The sequence below is a fragment of the Camelus bactrianus genome, chromosome 15, assembly GCF_048773025.1.
Source record: "Camelus bactrianus isolate YW-2024 breed Bactrian camel chromosome 15, ASM4877302v1, whole genome shotgun sequence".
Lineage (NCBI taxonomy): Eukaryota > Metazoa > Chordata > Mammalia > Artiodactyla > Camelidae > Camelus > Camelus bactrianus.
In genome coordinates, this window is record NC_133553.1 from 44590868 (window position 1) to 44615269 (window position 24402).

Sequence of the window (24402 nt, forward strand, 5' to 3'; positions counted from 1 at the left end):
TCTATGCCTGAGTGGCGTTTATAGCCTCCAATGAGGGCCTGGTAGGACTTTGTTAGCCAATCAGCAGACGACCCCCTGCAATTCGGGGTGGGACTAGGCCTCCACACCTATAATTGGACGGCCCGTTGGCTCCTTTATGGCGTTTGTTTTACGCAAGACTTAGAGGTCAAAAATAAAGGGGCACAGCCCTCACACAACGGGAAACAACCCTACAGACTCTCTGGGTTTGCCCATTCTCGAACACTAGCCAATCGCTTTTCGAATACTTCCCCGCCTTTTGCGCGTTCATTTAAAAAAAGCCGGTGTGACGGACTTGGAAATTGGTTCGGTGACAGACATGTAGAGAAAACCAATGATTGAGAGTTCGGGCCAGTCTTTGGACCAATAAGAAAAGTGAATCGCCAGGGCACAGTCTTTGAGAGGCGGAGCGCAGGTGGGCGTTATTTGATTGACGGCGGTCTCTACTTATGGCTGGTAGGGTGGGTTAGTTTCTGACGTCCAGGAGGTAGAGCAGAGGTGGGGCTGAATGAAGTAAATGGTAATGAAGGGTTGGGTCTCACTTAGTGGGCGGTGTTTGATGGATAGTTGACCTTGCCAATTGAAGGTGGTGACTGACGTCCAATGGGAAATTAGGAACCCAGAGGCGGGGCATTGTGGGCGGAGAAAACTAGGTATGGAGGTACAGGGGCCGCCGGAGTGGGAGGGAGGGCCATGATTGACGGGCCGGCCAGCAAACCGCGAGCAGCGAGAGGCCGCGCGGCGTCAGTACGGGTAGGAGCTGGGGGCGGGGCTCGCCGAGGGGCGGGGAAGGACAGGGAGCGGGGAGGGGGTTGCAGAAGGAGCCCAGCGGCTGCTGCTCAATGGCGGAAAAGCCGCCGGTGCTCTGACCGCCTCGTCCCCCTACAGTTGCGGGGGAGTTTCCTGCCGGCGCGGCTGGCGTCTCTGTTTCTCAGGGTTCGGTGGCTGGAAGATGCTCCAGAGAGACGAGGCTGCGGCGGAGGAGGTGGCGGCGGCAGAATCGGCAACGGCGCTAGGGTGGAGAGAAGGCGGCAGCGGCGGCGGCGGCGGCGTGCGGGGCCCGACGGTGTAAACAGCCCCGAAGGCGGCGGAGGCGGTGGCCGAGACCCCGAGGGGGAAGCGGCGGCTGAGGCAGGGTCGCGCCTCCGTTGGAAGCCTGGGCTGAGTGCAGCGGGGGACTCTGCTGCGGGCGCAAGCGAACGCCCTAGACCTCGCCTCCCTCCCTCGCCCCAGGTAAGGCCGCTGGGCGCTCCGCCGCGGAGGAAGCGGCTCGCGGGTACCGCCGACGCTCCGGACCGTTTTAGGGGTGTCGCCGTGCGGCGACGGGGGCCTCTGCCCGTCTGATCCTCTTCTCTTTCCTTCGGCTGCGGAGCCTGGAGGAGCGAAACGCCGGGCCTGGCTCCTGGCTAGGCCCCTTCCGCAGCCGCCGCCTCCGCGCTCGGCCGAGGCTGGGAGAGGCTCAGGGCAGGGAAATTTAGTTTGCTCCGACGCCTGGAAGTAAACTGCTTGTCCCTATTCTCTGCGAGCATCTTTCACCTAAAAGCACTGGGGCTACACCAGGCCTTAACTCATCCCTTCCTGGTGCATGCCTATTTGAAAACACTGCTTTTTCCCGTTTGTTTCCTCATTAGCTTCTGCCCTCCTCTGCGCTCCACTTCACTTCCTTGTTAAATCTTCTTTCTCACTCTTCTGTCTATGCGTCTCACCATCTCCTTCCTCCTTAGTGGCTTTAAATCGTTTCTCTTTCTCTTCTCAGCAGACTCCGGTCTTCTCTTCCCTGCCTTCCCCAGCAGTCCTTTTTGGATGTCATTCTTTTTTTCTTTTTCTTTTTTCTCCACCAGTGAAGCTCTTAAATGAAATTGCTATCGTCAATATCCCAAATCTACTAGGGACCCATTAAGAGTATACTCACCAGCTTTAAGTGGCAGGTCAGTTTTTTTTATAATGTAACCGAGCCTACCGTCTTTAAAAAACAAAAAACTAAAACCAGAAAACAGATTGTATTATTAGAGTGTGAGAATAACCCTGAAGTTATTTTAAAAATGAAGGGCTCAGTGAGAATTGGAAATAGTTATTTCATTTTTTTAAGTCTCACGACCTCTAATGTCAGATTGAGCAGATCTAGAACATTTGCCCGTCTTGTTTGGCGAAAATGCTTCTTAAACATTTGATAGCGGTTCACATTAATCAGTATTCAAGTTGGCTTAAAAACAACTTGGAAACTTTAGAAAAAAGACATTATTAAGAACAACTAGTAAGCTGTCTTGATGAAGTCGTTGTTAAAGACCATTTAAAATAGGCTCCACATGTTTAATGTATCAAAATAAATTTGGCAGGAGTCTTGTAAAAGGATTATTTGGGAATTTGAGTAGTCTTCGTATTATGTAGCTATTTTGGGAAAAACATTCTTTTTCTGTTAACAAACGTTTACAACTCCTGTGATGTGGGAATTACCAAGGTTTTTTGTGGGATTAACACAGGAACTCACTTTATTTGAGCTACTCCGTGGATGTAAAAGTGGTAGGGTAGACAGTGTAAATCAGTATGTTCTAAGAGATGGAGAAACCTGCCATCAACACTGAATGTTAATAGGCCTTATTTCATTTACTTTCTCTGTTGTGCAATAGCGAAGTTCTTACTGTTGGCCTACTTTTAAATAGAGCGTTTCTAAGTAAGTAGTGAGGCAGGTTATTCTATTTATTTTAAGTCTTTTCCAAATATACAACCTTTTAAAAAATATATTTGAAGTTATGCTATTAAAATGGTAATTTCTTAAATATTTTTGTAGACTCCCTGAATGGGCATTGGGCTGTTTCAGTAGAACTTTTATTTGGTATTTAGAACAGATTTTGTTAGTCAACAGATTTTCTTTCAAGGATAATCTTGATTTTTACTGTGCCTCCGATGGCCTCTCAGTGTCTTTCTCTCTCTCTTTTTTTTAATCGTTGTTTGTGTTTTCTCCTCTTCATTTATTTTTGCTCTCATAAAAAGTCTTACCACAGTTTCTGCAGTGGTTCCTTATGTTCCATTATCAGCATGGAATAATATTTGTATTTGCTCTTTCATACCCCTTAGTTAAGATTTCCCCAGTTTCTTATATATGATCCTTCGGATTTGTTCATGTTGTAATTCTCTTAGAAGTGACCAGCACAGCTTTCAACACCTATTTTCTTATACTGGGTGTCTGATTTCCAAAGAGACTCTAGGAATAAGTGAAAGCCTTTTCAGTTTGTCTGATAGTTTTGTCAGTAAATACCGTTTTATGTTAGTAATTCACGTATAATTACCAATTCCCTTAAGAGTACCTCATATGGAGGAATAGTGTAGTGTCTGAATAGCTGTGCTTCTAAGAACACCTGATTCACAAGTTGGAGGAGGTTAGGAAAAGTGGCTCTCTCTTGTACTTTTTTTTTGTGTGGAGTCCTTTGAATTAAAATGTGATGTTGATAGACTATCTCTTGTAGAATTTGCCATAGTATTGTTTAACGACTGTGGAGTTTTATTAAAAACTGGCAGAGTCAATAGTGGAATGATTGCAAACATGCCCTTGTAGATACATTGGTAAACATTTCTGTTACTGCACATGATACCAGAGTGAATTTTTTCTCCTTTCACATTCATTGGTGTTGGTTACACAACTACGTTATGTGAATATTTGTATATTATATGTAACTATTTTAAAGTATTTTTTGATATTATCTAGCATAGAAAGTAATAAAATAGTATCATTCTAACTCTCCAGTAGTCCATAAGATGTTAATAAAGTGAATAAAATTAACATTAAAATATAACATGGTTATTTTACTTTTTTGTAAAATAGACCTTTCATAGTTCACTGATAATAAGCAAAAGTTAGTTGGGAAACAACTAATAGTATCAGTTCTAAAGTTAAAAAAATTTTTTTAATTCTGAAATTCTAATAAAGTTTATTCAAGTAATAGCTTAAAAATTATAATTAGTGGTAAGAGAATTTGGGGGAATATGAATTTGCATTGATTTTTCATGTTGTACTTGATTCTTTTAATTTTTTCTCAGTGAATTAATTTCAGAATTTGGATTGAAACTGAATACTGCTATGTATATTAGTAGCTTTAAAGTTTTATTGTAGAATGTATCTTATATATCATATCAGCAGAATTGTGGATTTGGAGAATTGATTAATTGGAGATATGAGATAAGATTCCTAGAAATTGGGTAAACTCTGTAAGTGTAATCTCGGTTACTTCCCATCTCACTATCTTGTAATCAAACAAAACAGTGAAGGTAGATTTGGGAATATTGATTTTTATATTTTTCTCTTGACATAAGATTTATAAAATGACAGTTTGTCATCAACTTCTAGCAACTGATGTAACAAGTATAGGTGAAAATGATACAGGAGTTTCATAATCTGTTTCTGTTTTTTCCTTGCTTTTGGTGACACTTGTTTATATCAAAACATTGATTTAAAATAACTTTTGGTCTTTTAAACTAATTTAAGTATGCTGATATCTCTGATTAGCCATCTTGGAATCTTTTTTCAAATGAAACATTTCTAAAGTGATTTATTTAACCCTCTTGTGCAGATTTAACTTGAGTTACTTTTCAACATTCTGTCAGGTTTGACCCCCAAACCAAACCACCACCATTTAGACTAACATGAGTGATTTGATCAGGTAGTTGAATCAGTGTTATAAAAATAAGTCCTCACTAAATTCTTGATAATGTTATGAAATTTTCCAGAAGTGTAGTCTATCTACTGTAGTTTCATTTCTTAGGCTTTGTGACGATTTTGAGATTTAGTTTTTAGTATCATCTAGCAACTTTGGAAACAAATACTATATGGTAGTTCATACTTTTTGGTTTTTTTTCCAGAGTGTTTATTTCTCCCCTTCAATTTAATGTTTATAACGTACATAAGCATTTTTCTCTAAATTATGGCAAGTCATTACACAGGGAATTTCTCAAGTAAAATTTTTTCTTTCTGTTTTATTGTAGCTAACTTGTACAGTATTTTAACATAATGATGCCCTTTGTAATAATTTACTGAATTTGGAGACCCTAGTAGCATAACAGTCAATTGTAGTATTTTAACTTGCTTTTATATATTTAGACATTTAACATGGTTTGCAACATTTAAAGCAGAATTTGCCAATTTAAAGCTTTTATGACTTAATAAATAGCTTAATAGTGCTAGAAATGGATTCAAAGTTTTCTTTGGAGTATGTTGAAATACCAAGATTATATTTATTGGCTTTGAGTTGGTTTATTTCTTGAAAATTAAAGATCTTAAAGTTTAGAAACATAACACTAGTTGGAAAACTGTTTTTGCATCCTTTTGAACAAAAGAAGATTTACTAAAACATGGCCTGATATTCAGAGAGGAGAGACAACCATTGGAAGACTCCTGTGCTTTTTGTCTGTGTAGGATGACCCCCCACTTCAAAATAGGTTGTGACTGAAAGGTACATTTGTATGAAAGAAACATGAAAAGCCTTTTCCTTCATGGAAAACTTTTTAAATGTGGTTATGTAATCATTAGATATAATAAATTTGTAACATAAGAAAAAACCCAAGTGAATAGATTTTGTTTGCTACATAGGACATAACCTGAGAAGAAGCAGATTTGATAAATTTGTAAAATTCTGAAGGATTTCAAAGTGCTTTTAAAGCTTGAGAGTAATGTTGCTAATTCTTAAGTAATAGTTGCATTTTCTTGATGTAGCTGTGTGTAAGTGCACTCCTAACGTTGATAAGAGAGTGGTTAACATGTTCTTAATGAGTAAGAATCTAGGAGTGTGCATATTACTCATGAGTGCTTAAGCTAGATAATGAACTGGCGTTATCTACTGAACGCAGGTAGCCCTTAGTCTCTTACAAAGAAGAAATAATTAAACTCAAGGCAACTCTTAAGTGATAGAATGTATGGGAGATCAAGCTTAGATATGGGAGGCTTCCTGTTACTTGTACTCACTCTAGGCTACCGGCCAACTGAAAAGTAAAATTTTAGTATAACTTAATAGTATTTAATAACGTTTAGTCTGTAGGCTACTCCCAACCCCCTCCCCCAGGCCTCCCCGGCCCCCATTCTTGCATTCTCTGAGTGCTTGCTTATATGCAAGGCTCCATTCTAGGCTGGAGGCCCAACAAAACAGACTAAATCCCTGCCCTCATTGATCTTATATTCTGGTAACAAACACTCTTCCTCAATTTTTATTACAACTGTGCTCCCTTTGTAGATGGCTTAAATTATCAGCGGGAAATTTGGGATGTATGGTGCTTTCTACATTTTGCTTAGAAGCTCTGATTAGAACTTTATTATTTTTAACGAGAGAGGGAAGAAGAGTTTTTCTGTAACTGGACAAAAACTGGAATATGAAAAGAGGAAGTAGGAAGGGAGAAATACTGTTGTACCTAAGATTAAAATGTGAACAGAAGATGAAAAAGAGTTACATTAGGCATGAGGGAAGCTGGGGGAAACACCATTTACTGTCCAGCCTTGGGTAGATGAGTTCCTGGACAGGAGAATGGGAGAAAAGATGGGATACTGGTAAGAGGGTAAACAGGACTTTTGACAAGTCTGGTTTAATGTTCCTATGAAATATATATTGTCATTTGTGTTTGGAAATGATCCTGTTGTTTCTGTTCTTTGGTGAATATAGCTGAAAGATACAATGTCTGGAAATAGTGTCACTGATTTGTGACTGCTAATCTGCTAATTTGACAGTTCTGTTGAAGACACAGCTATGGAATCAAGGGGGACATAGCTGATGGAGCCAATCCATCTCTTAGTTCATTGTGGGCAGATTGGTCTGTACATCGTCACTACCCTATTGATTCCATAGCTGTGGTGTATTACTTGAAGTTGTGCCTTTTTTCCTGCATTGTAAATCTGCATGAGGATATTGCACTTAGAGATGAAGTGGGTGCTTAGTTTTCTACTTTCTGTTCTGTAGCTTTACTAATGATGGTCCAGTTTGGTAAAGATGTCTCTTCTTGAGTTTACATAAACATTGCACACTTAAGATAAGCACGAGAGATCTTTGATCTTTGTTTTTATTTTAATGCATAATTGTCTCTTTTGCTTTCATTCGTGAGTCATTGATTCCAAGTCTCATGTGATTTTGCTTTCTATGGTGAATTGAGTTTTTTTTTTTTTAATTTTAAAGCAAATCAACTTGTGTTTATTTCAGTGCCCCAATATAAAAATGAACACTGGTTCCATTCATGACCTAAGAGACCTCCTTTATAGCACCCGAATAAGCCTTCCAATGACTAGTTTTGCTTTTAATACATTTTTGTAACTGTATTTATCCCTTTTATCAAAATGCTGATGTGCAAAAGAACTTGAATTTTTTAATATATTAAATTTAGTACTGTAACTCAGACCAGGTTCACTAAGCTGTTCAACATTTGGACATCTTTGAGTGCCTTTATTTTAGACTAAAAGACAAAACAAAAACAACCTTACTTGATTCCTTAACTAGTCAAGTGTAAGGTATATTTTGAGTATCAAGGAGTAGAGATGTATAGTTAATTACAGACAGCTGGCTGGAATAACATTGATCTTGTGTTTTTCAGAGGACTGAAAACAACCTAACAAGGTAAAAATAAGTGTGATGGTTAATTGGTTGTCTGATGTTTTGGCTAACCAAGTTTGAGATGCTAGGTACCAATAGCTTCAGGAGTGTACATGAAAGATGGTCAGAGGGGTTGGCCAGTTGGTGATAAAAAGAGTGTTTTTAAGGCCTTAACTCTATTACTTGAGAGTAATGCCTTTGAAAATGATAAAATCCTTCTTACTGTTGTATGAAGGAAAACTGTTCTATATCCACAGGCTTAGGTGAGAATTACTGTTTCAAAAATGTACATCAGCATCTTTTCAACAGATTTATATATATATTTCTGAATTTTGCTACTCTGTGCATTTTAGGTAACGCTGTAGGATGCTTAGCACTGTTTATTTGCATACTTTTTAAGTATATAAGTGTGCAGAACCTCTGTTTGGAGCAGATTATGTTTCTGGAGAAAGTTACAGGAGGAAGGTGATTAGGAGCATTGACTCTAAAGTCAAACTGCTTGGATTTGAATACCTGTTCCACCACTCTATAGATGGATAACTTAAAGCAATTTTCTTAATATTTGTAAGTCTCAATTTTCTCATTTGTAAAGTGAAGATGTTTCATAAAATTGTTGGGTTGGGATATTCCGTATAAACTCATTACCATAGAGCTGTGGAATGTTATAATCATTAACAGACGGTTGAGTGCTTTCTCTTACTGCTGTAATTGCTGTCACTGCTACTACTAAGTGACGTGGTAAGTTGTATATAGCTAAACTAGGAGGCTAGAAGACTGAGGTTCCCACTGAACCTTTTAATGATTCTGTGACTTTGTGATTTATCATATTCTTTTTAGGATTTAGTAGCCTTAATCTGTAATGTAATATTTTTACCTGAGTTAAGGAAGCGGGCTGGACCATAAGATAGCTTGAGGTCCTTTGACTCTTAAATTGAGTTCTGTTTTAAGATTGTTATTTAAAGTGTAAACTACGTAAGGACAACAGCTGTTTTGTATGCAGATTTATCCATGTATCTATATTGTATTCTGCATTTACTGAATAAAGTTTCCCATAAAATCAGTATCTTTTATGGGAGGATAATAGGGCAAAGAGGGGATATAGGTTTGCATTTCTTCTCAAAGATTTGATGCTTAACTTGTTAAAGGTATGAACACAGGATTCCTACTGTTTAATTTTTATTTAGTAAATAAATATTGTCTGCTAGTGTTAGCGGCTTTAGGTAACAAAGATTACTGAATCTGCCATGTGTGGGATGAGAGAGGGAGTAAACGTGTATGGATCATTAATTATACAAGGTAAAAAGTAAAAATGCTTAAAGTGATTATATTTTATATATTAAGAATCTTTCTAAAATATGTATAAATCAAATGGCAGTTTAACTAGATTACCTTGTGATTTGCTTTGTTCTCACTTTTAGAAATCAGATGCTTAAAAGGAAAAACAGCAGGGTTGTGAACTTCAGAAAGTTTCTTTTGGGTTAGTTTTGATAGGTGACTTGAGAACTTTGGGGGAAACTAGGACTAATTTAATATTTGGGGAGGAGAGTGATGGATAGAATAAATTTTTTTTTTGCATTTTGGCCTTTTTATTATGAAATTTTAAATCCTTTATTGAACAGTACACTGAGTTTCTATATACCACCACCTAGATTCAATAGTATTTTATATTTTTGCCGTATTTGCTTCATCCATATAATCTTGGTGAACCATTTAAAAATAAATTATAGACATCATGTCACTTCATTCCCAAATGTATGAATACTTATGCCTGAATCTTAAAAAAAGTGACATTTTCCTCTATACTTACAATGTTATTATCATAGATAACACAATTACCTAATCCCCAGAAGTCATGTAATCCCCAGTCCATATGCAGTTTCAACAGTTGGGTTAAGAATGTCTTATATAGCTTTTCTCCCTCCATACCAAGGTCCAGTGAAGGATTTACATTGCATTGCATTTGCTGTTATGTCTCAACTCTCTTTTAAACACAACTTTTAAAAAATTGACTCTTTCTGAAGAGACTAGTTATCTTGTAAACTGTCCTATATTCAGAATTTGATTGTTTCTTTGCGGTCTTGTTTAAAATTTATTTCTTTTTCTTCTGTAAGCTGTTAAGTTAGAGCCAAAGACTGCGTTAAATTCAGGTTAAACATTTTGGCCACGATACTTCATAGGTGATGCTGCTTCGTATTACATCATATCAGGAGATACAAAGTGATTGATTGTCGTCACACTATTAGTGGTGTTAAGTTTGATCACTGGGTTAAGGTGGTGATTGCTACATGTCTCTGTGCACAAAAAACATTTTCTCTTTTGTGGTTACCAGGTAATTCATGGCATATTTTGTTACTGTAGAAATCCACTTCTCTTTCAAACTTTCACTTAATGGAATTACTGTTTTCTTTTTTAAAAATGGATTCAGACAGGGGTTACCAAAACATAGTTCCTTGGCCAAATTTGGTCTGCTGCCTGTTTTTGTAAATAAAGTTTTATTGGAACACAGCCATGCTCATTTGTTTACATAATGTCTGTGGCTGCCTTCCCACTGCTATGGCAGGGTTGAGTAGTTGTGACAGAAGACATATGGCCCTGAAGAGCCCCCAGTATTTACTGTTTGGTTCTTAAAAGAAAAAGGTTGCTAACCCCTGATTTGTATTACTTCCTTTTTCTCATTATATTGATAGTAGTGGTATAAAATTGGTGTATATATGTTCCCTTTCCTGCACCCTGGTATTATGCAAAATATAACTGCTTTTTGGACATGGTTAAAATTGTGATGTTTTTGCTTATGTCCCCAAAACGATAAAATATACCCAGTTTTAGTGCTATACATGGTATACAGAATCATATGTTAAAAACAGAAATATTTCAGACATAAAAAGTTATAACGAATAGTGAACATCAATGTACCCACTACCCAGCTTAGTTAGGATGTAGAACGTTACCAGTATAGTTGAAGCCCTTCTGTGATATTCCTGGATTCTCCTTTCTTTCCCCTCTTGAATTTTGTGCCTGCCCTCACATACATCATCTCCATGTAAGTATTTCTGTGTAAATAGCATCTAGTACTGTTTTAAGAGATTTTATAGTTTTTGTGTGTGATTATATATAGAATGTCCTTTTATACAATTAGCTTCTTTCGCTTAACACTTCTGCAAAGTTCTTTCCCGTTGCTATGTTCCTTTTTTTAAAAAATAGTATTGTATAGTATCCCATTGTGTGATTGTAACACATTTTGTCGAGTCTCTTTGGATAGACATTTGGGTTGTTTTTGTGTAAGTAAACAATCGTGCTGAAACATAACTGACACCTCTTTTTGTGTATATGTGTGAGATTTTTCTCTAGAGGACAAAGTTAGGAGAATTGCTGAATTGTAGGTTATTTTTATGTTACAACCTACCTAGATCTTTGCAGTCTCCAAAGTGACTACCAATTTATATTCTCACCAGTGGTATATAAAAGTTTCTATTGCCCTATATCAATATCAGTGCTATCCTATATAAATATAATGTTGGCCAGACATGTAACTTAAAATTTTCTAGTAGCTACATTGACAAAAAAGGTGAAGTTAATTTTAATGATATATTTTATTTTATCTAGTATATCAAAAATACCATTTTAGTATGTAAAGAGTACAAATTGATGAGTTATTTTTGTATTCTCTTTTTTCTATTAAATCTTCAAAATATGGTCTATATTTTATATTTAGTAGCAAATTTCAGTTTAGATTAGCCACATTTCAAATTTTTACTAGTCAGAAGTGGCTAGTAGTTGCTGTATCAGACAGCACAGCTCCATATCTTTGCCTTCATTTGGTATTAAGGATCTTTTTTCCCCTTAAATCTGAGAGAAAAATGATGTTTCATCGTAACTTTAATTTTGCATTTACCTATTACTAGTGAGGATGAACGTTCTCGTATGTTTATTGGCTATTTGAATTTCTCCTTTTGTGTATTTGCTATTATCAATTGCCCTATTTCCTATTTTCCTATTTGTGTTTTTCTTCATGACAAAATCTTACACATAAATACAGATTTACTTTGCCGTTAGAATGCTGGTGTTTTTGTTAATTGTGTTTAAGAGTTTTTAGGGATTAATTAGATGATGTGTCTATAAAATGACACATTAAACATTTTAACTTAAAGGCAGTTTTAAAATAACTACAAAAATATTTGGATTGAAGTGAATGCTAAAAAAAGTAGTACTTGAATGGTTATTGGGGGAGAGAGGAAGGGTAGGGTGATTGCTTTATACTTCAGGTAAACAGTCCTGTGTATATATTTCCTTTTCTCCATACATACTTCCCTCAGCTTTGTCTTGCTGCTTCTTTCCTTAAGTCTAACCCCAGTGACCCCTAGGAAGAGCTAGGCTGAATGGATTCTGGCCTAGAGCCAAAGATGTTCTGAAAAAGGGCTATGGAGCTAGACTGAGGTGGGGAGTTGGGTGTGCTTTACGCTGAGCATCTGGAAGCAGACCAAGTGATAAATTCATTAATGTGCCCGCTGTCTGCAGTTAAGTGGGTGTAATTGGCTAGGTTCTTTCAGTGTGAAACACCACATGTAAAATGCTGGAAATCAAGAGCTGCTTGTGCTTAATAAATGTTAACAGTAGATGATAGAGTTTAATCAGTCTTCCAATATAATATTTTTGTAAATGTTGGAATGGCTGACTAAGATACATTTTCTTGAGGAAATCTCTTTAATGTAATGTGTTATTTTATTCAGTACTTGCTAGGCGCCAAGGTCACAAGTTAGGGTATGAAGGGATAAGGAAGGCAAAAATCTTAAAAGGAATATGATCGTAGAGGAGTGGTGAGCGGGTGGGATGAAGGGTTGGGGGATGACATCAAGGAGGTGTTATTTCTTAGGCCCCTTGAGTGATGTGGTTATCTCAATTAGAGAAGGTAGGACAAATTGACTGTGAGGTTGGAATGGGCATGATATATTTGGCTTGTGTAAGTCCTAGGCAGGGCAGGTTAGAGAAGAAGGTTCCAGACTGGATATTTTGTGCTTAATTCCCATTGAGGAGTGGGAAACAACTTTTATCTTCTTGGGACAGTTGAAGTATATTATAGGGAAATCCAGTTGGTGGTAATCTGCAGAGTAGATCGTAGTAAGGGGAGGTTGAAGTCAGGCAGACCAATTAGGAGGCAGTTAGATAATCCAGACAATATGTGATGCTACTCAAGATTATGATGGAGGATAAGTGAGACACTTATTAAAAGGAAGATTTGATGGAACATGGTGACTTGATGTGTGGTGGTTGGATTTATATAAAAGATTTACAGTTGAGGCCCAAGTCACTAAAAGAGGGATTATGAATAGGTAGGTTAATAAGTAGTTAGATTGGGATATAAAAGTGGTTTGGGGGCAGAGATGAAGATTTTGATTATGTTATGTTTGAAGAGATATGTAAACAGCCAAGCTTAATGATTAAAATCTAGACTAAAATTTATCTGAGAAGTCAATATGCAAGTGATGCTGAAGCAGTGATATTGGATCACAGGGTAGATACTGTGATTTGAGTTGGAGGCTACTTACTGTTTTGGGGGGGGTCCACTTTCTCAAATTTAGGAGGCTGAAGGAGAAAGAATGAATGTGAGTGATTGTGAGTGTTTTGATTTCAAGCATTTTGAAAGTCAGCAGAAGTGTAAAGTTTCAGAAAGGGAGGAGTTATCAATAGCATGAGGTGCCACAAAGTACCACAAGGGCTTCTTGAGAAGCCTCCTTTTTAGGACCAGATTGTTTGAGCTAATTCTTTTAAGCAGGAGCTAACTCTGCCAAGCAGAACGTCGGTGTTTTGAGTTGTTTTGCCAGGAATATCGGTGATTTTTGTACTGATGCCGTTATAAATCATATCTTGAGAAACATTCTCTATTTGAAACATTCTAGATATGTTGGTCCTACTACAACCATGTGCCAGGGTAAAGTAAATTCACTTTGGAGGGTATGAGGACTGTGACTGTACTGCAGAGTCTGCCACTGCACTAACTACTTACAAACGGAGGACATACGTGATTAAATAGTCAAACCTACAAACCAGGTTTTTTGTCTGATTTTTTTCTTCATTTGCTTTTTATAATCTGGAGCCATTTATTTACGATGGAGGAGAGAACATCTGCAAATAAAATCATGTAGCCCTGAACTTACTTTATTGTCATTGCTAATAGAAAAACTATTGGGATTGCTAGGAAGAGCAGTTATTATTCCTGGGCTGCTTTGCTGAAGTTAAAAAGCTGATTTTTGTCAGTATGTTTGAAATCAGTCTTGTAGTAAATGAACAGGCATAAAGTTATTACAGAGTCCAGGGTGCCTTTAGTCCTTAGTTCATCATCCAGGCAGTCAAATACAGGTAGGACATGAACTCCTGATTTCAGCAGCATGAGCTGAAAAAATGCAGTGTTGGAGTCAAGGGGGGAAAATGCTTTTACCTTAGAATATTAAGCTTTTAATGGACATGTGCAGGTAGCTGGTGATGTGTTCTTTACACAGAATAACTGCTTTTTATGAACTTTGCTCAGCCTTCTTCCAAATCTGTTAGAGCCTAAACATTTTTTAAAGAGCCATGGAAATAATAAAAAAGAACAAACTGGTGATAAACCCAATGTGGATGAATCTCTGAAACATGCTAAGTGAAAGACGCTAACCAGAGAGGAGTACATACTCTATAATTCTATGTACATGGAATTCTAGAAAAGGCAAAAGTACTCTGCTGACAGCACATCAGTGTTTGCCTAGGTCTGGAGGTGACGGGGAAGTTAATGTCAAAGTTGGCAGGGAGGAACTTTTTGGAGTGATAGAAATGCTCTGTATCTTTATTGTGGTGGTGGTTACACAAGTGTATACATTTGTCACAGCTCATCAAACTGTATACATAAAGTGGGTACATTTTATTACAAATAAAACGATAGCAGCCAGGGGTCTTCAGCAATAAGGACAAGTTGGATAGCTGAATGGATTATGGATTGGACTCTATCTGACATTTTCATAGTGAGTTGACCTTTTTTTTTGACAGTAAAACCATCTAGCACTGGTGAAACCTCTTCATGTGTCTTGACAGCGAGTTATCCTTATAAGAAGGTAATTCATATAAATGCAGTGATTTTTACTACATTTGAAGTGTGTGTGTGTGTGTGTGTGTGTGTAGAGAGAAAATCAGCTAAAATGATCTGATAGTATCTTTTTTTTTTTTCCTGGTTTGCTGGTTTCAGAAGTCATTGAAAGGGTTTCAGAAATGAAAAAAGCTTTTAAGAATATTTGAATAGTATAATTTAGCCTAGCTGGAAAACCTGAGAGTTCAGTATATTATCTATGGGATAATCATTCTCTTAAACATCAGATATTTTCTCATTTGTCAATTTATATATGAATAGTTGAGCTGGAAATCTGGAACAGAAGCTATACTTTTTTTTTTTTGGCTATTTCAATACATCTGATTTTATTTATATATTAGGTTGGTTATGATAGTTTGAGGTATGACTTGTAAATTACAACAGTAATAATAACTAATACTTTTAAAGCACTTTATGCCGGGAACTGACCTAGACAGTTAACCTGCACTATTTCTTTCTGTTATACAACAGCTCTGTGATATAGGTGCTTTTATTACTCCTGTCTCTTCGATGAATACATCATGGTTTTGAGGAAATTAAATAGTTAGATCAAAGTCATACAGTAAGTGGTTGAACTGACATTTGAATTCAAGTATTTTGTGCTAAAGCCCATACCTTTTTTTTAATATATATAAAAAAAAAAAAAACAGAAGTCCTGAGCTGGAAAGTGGTGGTTTAAAAGAGAAGGCATGACATGGGATTTCTGCAGGTTCTGTGACCCATAATAGGTGGATCTTTGATACCAAAGAATCTGTCATTTCTAGCTTTTGGCAGCCCATGATGGCAAGCAATACTTCATGAGTCTGAGTTAATGTTTACGATGGCCATTGGGAATGAAGTTCCTGTCATTTCTAAGGTCTTTCATCCAGCAGACTGGCTCCATGCCTTTAGGAGAAAGACTCTGTCTCCTCTTTCTCTTCCTCATCAACTCAAGATTCTTCCAGAAAGCCTCATAGGAACAATATTCCCTGAGTTTTTGCATGTTTGCAAGAGTTTGTTTATACTCGAAAGTCAGTTTTGCTGGATGAAAAAAATCTATGAGAGACATTTTCTTTCCTTGTATATCTTAAAATACTGTTTTCTGGCCTAGAGCATTGCTGTAAATGTTTGATGACAATCTAATATAGCCTTAGTGCATATTCCTCACTGTTCAGATATGCATGTAGTCTAATTTTTAGAACACACTATACATATCCAAACAGTGATAGGTTTTTGTTTTCTCATCAAATTTCAGCTGAAGCAAAAAGCCACTGTCAACAAAATTATTTCCATTTTGTGATCTACTTTTTTCTTTTTGAAAGACTGAGGCATTAAGAGTGGCAGTGTTGCCCCAAATTTGGAATTTCTAGGTATGCTTTTGAGTTAGAACAAGAAAATATGAGTTATTCTCATATCTGGTGAACCTCACTTATCATAAAAATAAATTTCACAAAACTTGTGTGATTTACTGAATTGTTCTCATAATCTAGTCTAGAGCTATAGTTTCTAAATTTGGGGAAATTTTTAAAAACTGTCCAGCATGTTCCCATCAGTAACATCTCTTTATTGCTGGAGCTGGGTGTGGTCAGTGCCTAGTTATTCAACTATTAAAAATGGCTAAAAGTAACAGTTAACTATATTTAAACCCTTTTTAACTTTCCGTGTCTATTATTATTTCAGAAATCTTAATCAACTGCTACTCGTATTACAATTCACCAAAGTTGATTTGGAATTCAGAGAGAACTTTTGATTTTATTTTTAAAGCATTAAGAATTGGAGGGATGAGAGCCAAATGATGTGTTCAGTGAAGGGGACAAGTATTCTTCCTTTGATTCTCATTCAAGGAGAGACTAGTGTTTTAAGATGTGAGGTAGATATTTGTGAAAAATATGCTCTTTAAGACTCTGGTTTGGTATTAGTACTGTGTGACTTTTCAAGCATCATTTCAAGCATGAACTGATTATGGATTTTGTTACTACTATCATTAATTTTAGTGACATATTATACTAATAAAATCTCTCAATCTAGCAACAGGCTATTAGTGAAGAGTACTTGGCTACATCAGACAAACATTTCTTAATAACCCTTAGGAGACTATGTGGCCTCAGTTAAAATTTGAATATGGAAAGAGGCACTGTTCAATGCTTTTTATGTGCATTAGCTTTTAAAATTTTCACAACTCTTTGAGGGTAGGTATTAGTTCCTTACATTTTATAGAAACTGAGACACAGGAAAGGTTAAGTAACTTGGCCAAGGTCACCTAAGCGTGTAGGAGATAAATGCAGATCCAGGCAGCTTACCTCTAGAGTCCTTGCTTTTAACTTCAAGTAAAATAGAATGCATGGAGGAAATAAATTACATTGAGAAGTAATAGCTTATTCAATATCTTGTAATAACCCATATTGATAAAGAATATGAAAAAGAATATATATGTATGTATAACTGAATCTATACACCAGAAACTAATGCAACATTGTAAATCAACTATACTTCAAATTTTTTTTTTTTAAAGAAGTAATAGCTGAGAATTTTTCAGACTTGATGAAACTGGAATCATCTGAATCAGAAAGGTCAGCGATTCTCAACCTCAAAGTAGTATTTAAAAGTTTAGGGTGCTTAGCCAGCAGTCTGGAACTACAATCTACAGCATGAAATGACTCAAGTTGTATACTGTTTCTGCTTTTTTTGTCCTGCTATTGAATTATAAATTTTTAGTATACTGGCTAATTTGAACATAATATACCAGTATTACTGTTATGAATGCTATAATACTACTGTTATATCAGCAAGTATGTTTCCATTAAATTTGTTTTGCCTTAGATTTCTTCATTTCTAAATGCCATTATACTACCTTTACAATCTTTTTTAATTCAGAAAAACATGCTTCATGTTTTATAATGGAAAGCAGTAAGAAAATAGGTTCATTTAACTTTATTTTGTTAATCTATTAAGTAGTCTATCAGCTCAATAGATTCTTTTATATTTAACAGTTTAAAAAACAAAGTAATATGTGCACAGTTTAAAATAAAAAACCAAATTGTATAGAAGACTTACAACAAGGAAAATAAATATTGCTCTCCAGAAACAATACTTTTTGATAATATCTGTGGGCTTTTCTGATAATTACTTCCATTATCTTTAACTAAAATGTTTATACAACAATTTAATGATTTTTGTTTTAGATAGACATTATTATTTGATTTTGTGCTGTGGAACATCAAAAGAATTTTCTGTTACCTAGCTTTGCTAAGTTCCATGCCATTTGGATTTTTGTTTTTATGTAGATGACTTTCCAGCTCCATTCTTAACCTCAAAAGCTTAGAAGAATTTTTTAATTGTAGTTAAAAAACACATAAAATTGACCATCTTAACCACTTTTAAATATACAATAGTGTCAAGTATATTCATGTTGTTGTGCAACAGTTCTCCAGAATTTTTTCATCTTGCAAAACTAAAACTGTCTTCCCCTTAAAGAACTCCCCTTTATCCCCTCCCCTCAGCCCTTGGTAACTGCCATTCTACTTTCTCATTCTATGAATTTGGCTAGTTTAGATACCTCACATAAGTGGAACCATACATTATATGTTTGTCTTTTTGTGACTGGCTTATTTCACTAAACATAATGTTCTCAAGGTTCATCCATGTTGTAACATGTGATAGAATTTCCCTTTTAAGGCTGATGATTATTCATTGTATGTATATACCACATCGTGTTCATCCTTTCATCTGTTATTGGACACTTCGGATACTTCCTTCTCTGGGCTCTTTTGAATAATGCTGCCAGAACATGGGTGTGCTATGTCTCTTTAAGACTCTGCTTTCAGTGCTTTCAGATATGTACCCAGAAGTGGGGTTGCTGGATCATATGGTGGTTCTGTTTTAGTTTTCTGAGAACCATCATATTGTCCTGAAAACTTTAAAGAGATTTTCTTAATTTTTGGACATCTGGAAGTTCACAATGATCTGTTTAAACATGGGGCTCTCCTCTAGTTCACTTCTCCCTCAAGCAATAAGCTTTGAGTATTTGTATCTTCCCTCAGCTCTGAGAAATTGTTTGTTTGTTTTGTTTTTAGTATTGTTCCTTTGATAATTAATCCTCTTACTCTCTTTTGGAATACTTATTTGGTCTGTTGCACTTTCTAGATTGATACTCTATGATGCTCACTTTTTTTTTTTTTTTTTTTTTTTTAATGTTTGTTATACAATCTGAGAGGTTGCTTTGACTTATTTGAACTCCCAAAAACTATCCAGTGAGGTTTTGGGGGTGGAATGAAGGTAGGAGAGTGGTGGGGCAGTCATATATTTAAGTGTGAACAGCTATTTCTAATCCTGTGTTCCATTTTCATCCTGTTCTTGTTTTATGGAAGCAAGAACCAGTATCTTTTTGAATTTCTAAGCATTCTGATATCTGATTTTTAAAAAAATTTCTCTTTTGTTGTTGAAATTCCATTTCAGTGGTGTCTTTGTCTCCTCCCCTCTGTTTATCATGGTATTTGCTGCCTTCATGCTGCTGGGTTTCCTTATATGTTTGATTATCCTTGGCTGTCTGTTCATTCTTACTCTTTAAGTATGAGTAGAAAATTCATCTTAGATTTCTTGAGAAAATAATACTTCTGATTTTTGTTTGGGATAAAAGTCTGACAAGCTTTTCTGGTAATGGACTAGGTATGAGGAGAGGGTGAGGTTGATGGTTCTCTGAATTTCACTAGCTCCCTCTTTTTGCTGATGTGCAGTCTCCTGTTTTACTTTGTCCATGCACATGCTGTGTCTCAGTTCTGTCTAGGAGTCTCTCCCCACTTCTCATTTGCGACTTGCACATTAGAAACTGCTGATCATTCCATTCTGTTTTGTTAATCACTGTGTTTCCATCTGCTTTACAACTTTCAAAGATTTTTAATATCTCTACCTATTAATGGGGCCCCTCACTTCCGTCTTTACCCCGTGTCATTGTTTGTTTCATACTTAAAAAAATTCCTTTACTAACATTTTAATGGTATATTGGGAGGAATTAGAAATAAGGGCTGTAGTCCATGTCTTGAACTAGAAAATCCTTTATCACATGGGTTAATATATCAATAATGAATGATTATTTTTGTTATAAAAATTTCACTAAAGATTAAGCTACCATAGGGTATTTTTGGGTATCACATACCATGCATTTGATAATAGTATAGAGAAATTTAAATATATTGGATTTTGAGAAAATATTGAAACTTTGTCTCATGTCTTCTTTCTTGTAGCATTTTTGAAGCTTTTCTCCCATTTACTTGTCCCATTTTTTTTTTAAGATTTTTCCTTTTCTTTTCTTTTGAAAATAATTGTAAAGAACGCTGAAAATTTAGTAGGCCGATTAAGGTAAATGAGTTGATCTTTTATTTGTAAGTGTTAGACCAGGCATCTGTTAGAACAGAAGTGACATTTATTTTGGCTAAACAGTTTTTGTTCTACATATGTGTTTACATAGCATTTTCACACTCCATAAATTGAACAGAGCAAGTACTCATATTTTTGGGTTGTCTAAATTTTACTGTAACATTTGTCAAGGAAATGGGTATTGATGATCATTTAATAATAAGAGACATTGGTGCAGAATTACTGTGTTGAAATAAAATACTTCTGAGACATGATTTTTTGTATCACTGTATGTAACTTTTTGAGGAAAATGAAAATTTTCTTGCAGCAGGAAAACTTAAGCTGATTCTTGACATGAGGATTCATGTGTGTATCATCAAGATTTAATGGACCTTAAATTTTGCTGTTTGCTTCAAACTGCTCTCAAAAAGAAAGAAAATGTTAACGGCTTTATCTGAATATTACCACTCTGTCTCTTCCCTGGAAGTTGGTGTTGACAGTAGTTTGTTTTCATACCACTCAAGCATGTTCTTAATACCTTTGCTGTATATTCACATCTAATCTGTTTATTGTTTTGTGAGTTTTTAAAATTTTACATAGTTGCACTGTCTGTATCTTTTTCCAGCCAGCTTTGTTTTTGAGATTTATTCATGATGATGCATGTGGATGTAACCCATACTTTTAACTTACGTAGGATGTTACATTGTGTCAGCATCATGGTGTGCTTCCTCTTGTGTATAGATGAGAATTTCTCTAGGATGAATACTGCATAACCCAGCAATTTCACAGGAAGTTATGTGCAGCTTTACTTTACCAGGTATTACTCTGAGATTTCTGATGCCGTCTGGTTCCTGTTTCTCTGTGTGGGAACTGTTTGTTTCCCTCTGGGAATTTTCAGGGTTTTTATCTTACCAATGTTTTGAAATTTCAGTTACCTTTTTTTTGTTGTGGTGGTTGTACTTTCATCAGTTTTGCTAGGCACTTTCAATCTTGACATTTATGTTTTTTAGTGCTGGGAAACTTTCCTGAATCATTTCTTTGATAAATGTATTCTCTTTGTTTTTCTTGTTCTTTCTTGAATATCTGTTAGTTGGACTGATCCAAAAATTGTCTTAGTTTTATCTCTCCAATTTTAAGTCTTTGTTGTTGTTGTTGTTGGTGGTGGTTTTTTTGGTCTGGGGGAGTTGCAGAGAATCCTTTTGGGTTCTTTTTCCAACTTAATTTTGTAACCTTTTATTAAAAAATTACTATCCTCATTGTAGTGCCTGAGAGGACTTTTTCTCTAAAAAAAAATTGTATAACATTTCATTCTTGTTTCATGAATACAATACTCTTATTTCTCTTGAGGGGTTTTTTTTCACCCCCTACTCTTTCTTCTCTGATTCCTTTTGTTTCTTCCTTTGGTTCTGTTTTCATGTTGTATGTTTTCCTTCAGTGTCTGGTAATCTTTGGGTGCCTTTTCATGTTTAAATTTGGAAGCCTTTTGTGAGTGAGTGGGGCCTATAATTTAGTATTTGGTAGGCCTCCCTGTAGGGCCACCTGACCATTTCGTTGAGTGTTCTTGTAAGTAATCTGTAAAGGAATACTGAATTTCCCTCAGAGCAGTAGAACTGTTGCCGGCTTGAAGTTTAGAAGATTTCTGAAAGTTGAGTTGGGAAAGAAGGCTGAGGATACCAGCTTTAATAATGCAAATTTATAGCTTGAATCTCTGGTTTTCAGTAGGGCTTTTTTACCCTGGCTCTCAAGTAAATCTGCTGTCTCTACATCCAGAGCTTTTGTAATTCAGCCTTTCCAAAGTAAATCTCCAGTCTTTTGCCATTTGTGGTAGTTTTAAAACCGGTCTGCAAATTATTTTTTAGTCTTCATGTGTGAAAGGTGATGCCTGTGTCCCTTCCCTTTGAATCTGAACTGGCTTCAATAACTTGTTTGTAATACGGCATGCAGCACTGGTGACACTCAGAAAAGGGCATGTAGCTTCTGCTTGGTTCTCTAGGGATTTTCCCCTCTGGGGAAATCCAGGTGCCATGTAAGAAGTCTGACTACCCCAAGATGGTCAAACTGGAGAGACCACCTATAGGCGCTCCTGGGACAGTCCCAGCTGAATCCCTAGCCAGCAGCTGCCAATGATTAAGTAAGTTTTCTGGGTATTACCATCATCCTTTGATATCTGTGGGGGATTGGTTCCAGGACCCCCCACAGATACCAAATTCCACCGGTGTTCAAGTCTCTTTTAGAAAATGGTGGAGTATTTGCATATAACTTATGCACATCCTCCTGTATATTTTAAATCATCTCTAGATTACATAAAATACCCTCTGCAATTTAAATGCTATGTAAATATTTGCCAGAGCATGGCAAATTCAAGTTTTGCATTTTTGGAACCTTCTGGAATTTCCCCCCCCAATATTTTCACTTGGTAGTGGGTTGAATTTGCAGATCCATGACTTGGGGATACAGAGGGCTAACTGTTTCTCCCCAGCCATTATCTCTGAGCAATAATGCGAGAAACTCCAAGTGGGAACTGCCCAGTTGAGCCCTTACAATAAATGAGCCAATATTGGTCATTATTAACTGAAGCCCGTCCTCAGGTTTCCTTAGTTTTTACCTAGTGTCTTTTTTCTGTTCCAGGATCCCATTTGGGTTATACTACATTACATTTAATCATCATGTCTCCTTAGGCTCCTCTTGGCTATATGAGTTGCTTAGATTTTGTTTTCTTCCTGACCTTTACAATTTTGAGGAGTACTAGTCAGGTATTTTGTAGAATGCCTCTATTGGGATTTGTCTAATGCTTTCTTATGATTAGGCTGGAGTAATGGGGTTTGGGGAAGAAGACCACAGAGATACAGTGCTATTTTCATCACATCATATCAAGAGAACATGTTGTGAACATGATTATGACTGTTGATGTTGACCTTGATCACCTGGCTGAGATAGTGTGTGTCAGGTTTCTCCACTGTAATGTTACTCTTTTTGCCCCCCTTTTCATTTTGTGCTCTTTGAAAATGAAATCCCTAAGCCCAGGCCACACTTAAAGGGTAGGAAGTCGTAGGCCACCGATTTTGAGTATGGAGTATCTACATAAATTACTTGGAAGATTTGTCCATTCTCTCCCATTTATTCATTTATTTTTATCAGCATGGACACATGAATATTTATTTTGTACTTCGGGTTATAATCTACTGCTTTATTATGTTGCTCAGATTATTCCATTTTGTTCACACCCCACATCCTCTCCCCACCAAATTGTTCGATCTGTCACAGGCCCAAAGCGGTGAATTAATTCTGTTCTTTTGTTTCTGGTTGTGTCCCCTACTGGTAATTTTCGTGTTGTGTTATGTCACTAAGGGAAAACAAAAGACTTCTAGGAAAGAAAAGTAGGTCTTCAGGAGAGTAGATGGGAGTTAAGATAGTCTTGTGACAATGTTTAATTTCTCATCCCAGTGCTGACTTCTTATCCCAGGTGTTAGGAGTCGATCTCCCCTGCTATTGGAAGCCTCCTTTGAAGGGGCATTTTTGCCTAGTTCAGTTCTTTGGAAGATGCTACTTTTTAGACAGAAAAGGGGAATGGGGTTCAAACAAAGCCTTTTTCTGCATCTGTTGATTTTCAGATGTCTCAGAATAATTTTTATGCTACTGGGATATAATTTGCATCCCTTCACATTTGAGAGAATAATAGTTTAGTTAGAGATAAAACACTTCTGTCACGTTCACTTCCTTGAGTTCTGATACTGCTCCACTTACCTCAGAATTGCACTTTGGAAGACTGAAACTAGCCTGATGTATCTGCTCCTTTCCTGCTTAAGTGAATGTATTTAGAAGTGTGGAGGAGAGTGCAGTTGAATTCCCATGGAATTCTTTATTTGCCTTTAAAATCAAATATCTGAAGTATAGTGTGCTATTTTTCCCTAAACATAAATTGTAACTGTGTTCCCCCAAATTCTCTGTAGTCATGGTATATGATATTTCATCCTGTAGATGAGGGTGTATTAGCCTCAGCTCTGTTGGTGTTTGAATTGTTAATTCTTTGCTGCAGGGCTTTCCTGGGCACTGTAGGACATTTTACCGCCTTCCTGGCCTCTTCTAAACAGATGCCAGTACTATCCCCTCCCCATGTCAGTTGTGGCAGTCAGAGATGTCTCTATAGACATTGCCAGATGTCTTCTGGGGGCCAAAATCTCTCCTGGTTGAGAACCACTGCTATAGATACATTCCCTCTGTTGTTAGAAATGCAGGTTGTTTTTATATTCAGTATAAATAACACTGTAATGAACATCGTTATACACAAAGATTTTTCTCTTTAGATCTGTTATCATGATGAATTATATTAATAAGTGCTAAATATATAACCATTTTTCTGTTCCTATTATAGAAGACTTT

General features: G+C 36.5%; 1 protein-coding gene across 4 annotated transcripts in view; it reads left to right on the top strand.

Moving 5' to 3' along the window:
• Positions 1-806: 806 nt before the first annotated feature.
• The window catches only part of PPM1B (protein phosphatase, Mg2+/Mn2+ dependent 1B), a 79893-nt gene continuing 56297 nt past the window's right edge, over positions 807-24402 (top strand). For 3 of the 4 annotated variants that reach the window (XM_074378793.1, XM_074378795.1, XM_074378792.1), the window contains exon 1: positions 1113-1251. The gene's annotated coding sequence lies outside the window, so the exon portion shown is untranslated. Of the gene's footprint in view, positions 1252-24402 lie in introns of all 4 variants that reach the window. The other variant, XM_074378796.1, reaches the window with a different exon arrangement.